The following is a 5,000-nucleotide window of genomic DNA, read 5'->3' on the forward strand; positions in this document are numbered from 1 at the left end:
TGTATATATATGATATTTCTTATTTTATATTTGCAAATAATTTAGTAGTCTTTGAAGCTCCAATGTATGCATCCTTTCCTGGGAATCAGTGGATCTGCCTTCTCAGATTTTAGTCTTGACCATGCAACAACACATACTATTCAAAACCAAATCATTCTTATTTTACTATCCTTTTTCAACCTTATACACCGAAACGAAGAAGCCTAGAAACTCTTGCTTCTTGTTTCTATGAGGTGTGAGGCATGATGTGTGTCCCCTTCCGCTGTCATTTATGGTCCCTGCAGAGAACAGGGAATAGGTCCTAGTATCTTGAGAAAGTCTGACGTTTATTCCCCTTGTTAGATCAAGGCATCACTTGGTTTATGAACCACCAGGTGATCAGTGGAGCCGATTCCGACGCATCAATGCGAGAGGTGTTGTCACCCGAGCTGACAGTTGACCGCGTGTGTTCAGCCTCTCCATGTGCTCTGATACTCCCCATATTATGCCAATTCATCAAAATCCCCTCTGCTCCAATCTCTGTAATGCTCAGTGAGAAAAGTGATGACTGCTCACAATGTATGGTGTGCCTGTGTATGGCATCAAACTGTGCCTTTTGAAGGAGAGTGAATATCATTCATCCATGGTCATGTCTGAGAATTTATTTATTAAAGTCTTGCATCATCTATGAGAGGTATCGCGTGTATTCAGGTCTTCAGGATTTCAGAAGATTTCATTTTTTATGATTTTTCATTTTTTAGAAGATTCATTGTTTATGTTCATCTTATGTTATATTTACGCATTGTTTATCTTTTTTGTGCCGTTTTCTGGTTACAGCGGCTTTTTGTTAATACTGTAGAACCTCATTTGACTTATTTTGGCACTGGCCTCTCTTTTTTTTCTTCTCTCTTTTGGCCTTGGGAGAAATCTGCCCAGCTTTACAAAATGAGGTCAGCAAAGAAGCATTGGTGCAGTGAGAGACTGCATGCACCTAGCTCACGCTCATTCCATCATTCACATCATTCCTCCACAACCAACGGATTCCAGTGAAAGGAGCAGGAGATCTTACTCTTGTTCATTTTCCGCCACTTAAATGCCTACAACCTACTTCAGAAATATTATTAGCAATGTTAGCAGTTTCCCTGAGGCAATACTAAATCCCGCCGTTACACTCCCTCTCGCTCTCTTTTCATCCATTATGTCTTCCTGACACTCAATACATTGGGCATTTGTATTTGCACACGCTTTAGGAAATAAATAATGAAGGTTTTCTTAATCTGAATGAAACTGTATAAAATGAACTGTACTATGCAGAATCGATGGTGAAAATGAGGACTACGATGAATTAGACTGGGCTTATATTTGTAACAAGCAGCAAGGGACCATGTAAATCAACGTGTCCATCGTATCCCCCACACGATCAATGGAGCAATGCAAGGATCTGGAAATCAAAAAGAAAATCAATGCGACTCAACAGCCATTGGTTTCCCTCAACTGTGTAATCTGGATTAATCAGCATTGTACATTAACAGCAGATACACTTTTCAGAATCAGTGTCAGCTTCTCCCTTAAGTTCCTATCAACACAACCATTGTTTTAAGTCTACAATTCTAACAAAAACAAAAAAACAGTATTCTCCAGACAGAAAGAGCAGTACGTGCATTGAATGATTTTACAACAAAGGTAGGTTTTCAAACAATTACTCCAAAAAAAATCCAAGACATCGGCAATGCCTCTTTGCTATCACCTATGAACATGCAGTAGATATTTACACGTGCGCCTGGCTGTCCCAAACTCGGGGGATATTAAGACAAAGCTGATGTGGAGAGCGTAGCGAGGGTAATTCAATAGGACATGTTAAAGGGCCCTTCCTCATGCATTATTCACCCCTATGGAGGCCAGTCCGGAGCCAGGCAGAGCCACCGGAGGCACATGCAGCCTGTCAGCCGCCGCTCTGAGGCAGCATGCAGATGACCCTGGAGGGCGGATGCAGCGCAGCCCCAGACCGCACGCTGCCCTCATGAGAGGACGCCCAGGGAACCAGGAGCCACGTGTGGTGCAACAAGAAGCCCGCCCGCGATCAAACAAAATAAAAAGAATGCAATGCAATTCCTGCAATGCGCATTCCGACTCCACGACCTGACACAGATATTGCTGACCTATTGCGGTGGTCCTTGGAGTGAAACGCAGGGTCATTAATGCAGCGCTCGCTGCTGATTCAGCACACTGAGCCAACATGAGCACCCAAGATTCGTTGAGGCAATTGTCTCAGTCAAGTGTCCTCAGACGCACGGAGGTCAAGGTGCGCTCGCCGGTATAAGCCGGCGCATTGCCCTGAATGGTGTATGGCGAGAGGGGGATGCATGCAGCTTCCAGTAAACTCTCCTCATGGGCAGGTTGACCAAGTTCATCTGCAGGGGCCCGGAGAACAGACTCAAGAAAAAACGAGCCTCGCTTCTGCATCGGGAGCAGGGAGAGGGGAGGGGGTGTGTGGGAAGGTGGGAGGACGCAAGGATCGCTGCACTGCTGCAGAAAGCAGCCAGGACACTGTTGGCTCAAGCTGATATAGGATTTCCATATAGGAGCCACCATTATCATTCCACACCAGAAACCCCATGCGGTCCAGTACAAAGCTGAGATTTGATGCTTTCAAGGAGTGTGAATCACAAAACAAAGACATTGCAGGAAAGGAGCGTAACCTTATTGACTGACTAAATGATGGATGGTCTTCGCACCTAGAGTTGTGCAACGGGCAAAAAGAGAGAAAAGGGAATGTGGTTGGTCCAGTTATTTCTATATTTTAGCGCACTGCAGAGTAGCAGAAGTGAAGTGGTGCATTTTGGGTAATGAGGGATAGGTGACATGGATTGCGGATTAAGGTCATTAGGGTTTTTCTTTTCTTTCGCTGAGATTCTGAAGGTATTCTTGGGCTTCCTTTGAGTGTGTTTTAACTGGTGAAATAAATCAAATGACTTTCAAATGTCCATTCGACTTTCGCATTGAGTGAAATTGCATTGTCCCTCCGGGTTTGGCTTAGTGTTTGTAAACCAGGCTATAATGTAAAAATAGACCAGTTAACTGATTATTAAATGACGATCTCTAGTTATGTCATTGATCTGGAAGGAAGGACACCCCATGTGAACCCTGTATTTAACTTTAAAAAAAGCTGATATCATATGCGATCACGTGATCATTTTTCCCCTGAACTCTCATCTGCACACATCTGTATCACACTGAGACGCTGACATACAAACATTCATACATAGATTCATACATAAACGTATACACTAATAAGGGAATACATACATTCATACATTTACTCACATTCATACATAAATACATTCATATATATAAACATACTATATACATAAATACATTCATTCATACATTCATAAATACAGATATAAGAGGCCCGAGTTGCTCTTAGAAGACTGTGACATGTTTGAGAGCCTGTGTAACATGATCTCCAATACCAGATAAGAGACAGGGAAGAGAAAACTGAGATCAGCATCCCACTGTCTCGGCCTATCTCAGCACTGGTTCTGCTGCTCTGTAGAAATGCATAAAAAAAAGAGAAGAAGGAAGGGGGGCGGGGGGGGGGGGGGGGAGGGGAGACATAGGGTTGAGTGGGTGTCTCTCTTTCAGAGGACTGCTCATCCTGGTTGGTTTGGTGGGAGGGGGGTGGGGGTCGGGGGGGGGGGGGCGATAGAGTAGTAGTGCAGAGGTGAGGAGGGGGGAGGGGGAGGGGGAAGGAGGAAGGGGAATTGGGAAGAGAAGAGGACGGAATAAGGATGTGAATATGCATATGCACACACACACAAATACCTACCTACGTAGACACTAACACACACACCCACACACACACCGGCATATATATACAGAGACACCGATGGTGGAGGTTGCGTTCCCCTTTAAAAGTCCTGTCCCACTCGTATACGCAGAGCTCATGCAGGATGTGTTGCGGCAGAGGGGGAACACTGCTGAGCGGTGCAGTTTGTGCTGCCAGCAAGCAAGCGTGGATGGAGAGGAAGGCGAGTGTACAGCGAGGAGGAGGGAGGGACAGAGAGAGAGAGAGAGAGAGAGAGAGAGAGGGAGAGAGAGAGGGAGGGAGGGAGAGCGAGAGGGAGGGGGAGAGGAGGGGATGGGAGAAGGTATGAGAGAGAGAGAGGGAGCAAACAATGTCATTCTGTTCAGGAGGCATTGCTGCAGTCAACTTTACCACGCCATGAAGGCACATCAGCGGCGACCACGCAGGGCTCCGACACAAGTGCAGAGAACTTTTTCCTCCTCCTGCCTCGCCGTCTCTCCTTCTCCTTGTGTGAGAGCCATACTCTGAGGAATCACCTGCCGGTATGTATCCATTTCCTTCCTCTTACGATCCATTCTAATGCACCTGTCCTGTTTTATTATTTTTAGTTCTCCATTTCATCTCTTACGTGAGCACTGCTGCGTTCTGCCTTTGTAACGCACAATCCGGTTAGCAGCGAGGAGTCGGCACGCAGGTCTGGATGAGAGTCCGCAGTGTAGGAGCTCCAGGCCGGACCTTCCTTTGCACCAGTCTCTTCCCCAGCCTACAGCCCCTGCCCCGTAGCCGGGGTAGCCGGTTGGATAGCCGACAGCCAGGCTCTGCCCTCTGCTCACTCATCCATGTTGAACACATGGTGAAGGCTGGAAGTAATAGCAGCATCCCCTGATGTGTCCGATAGCGCCACCAAACAGTTGACAGGAGCGGGGGGGCCTTGACAAACGACGCAAGGAACTAAGAAACCGAGAGGTCCCAGAGCAAAGAGTTGTGTGGGGGAGAGTGGTCTTTTTTTGCTGACGCTGTGGGAATTAAAATACTGTTTAGTGTGTACAGGCGGTGTATGCTGTCGGTGTTAGCACTTTGTGTGTTTCAATGTACCGTGAGCGCTGAGAGCACGCATTTGACTGCAGAGGTTCCCTGCCGTAGCCGGGTTAGTGAGTCAGTTAGTGAGTTGGGTTTAGTTGTGTCGCGGGTCTAATGAGATGCGTGCAAGAGG

At 46.5% G+C, this 5,000-nt stretch overlaps 1 long non-coding RNA gene across 2 annotated transcripts in view; it reads left to right on the forward strand.

Moving 5' to 3' along the window:
• The first annotated feature begins 4,100 nt into the window (after positions 1-4,100).
• Positions 4,101-5,000, forward strand: part of LOC132453724 (uncharacterized) — an 8,986-nt gene continuing 8,086 nt past the window's right edge. Inside the window, exon 1 of one of the 2 annotated variants that reach the window (XR_009524787.1) lies at positions 4,101-4,329. This is a non-coding gene — a long non-coding RNA (uncharacterized LOC132453724). The remainder of the gene's footprint in view (positions 4,330-5,000) is intronic. The other variant, XR_009524788.1, reaches the window with a different exon arrangement.

The sequence above is a fragment of the Gadus macrocephalus genome, chromosome 1 (genome assembly GCF_031168955.1).
Source record: "Gadus macrocephalus chromosome 1, ASM3116895v1".
NCBI classification, from domain to species: domain Eukaryota; kingdom Metazoa; phylum Chordata; class Actinopteri; order Gadiformes; family Gadidae; genus Gadus; species Gadus macrocephalus.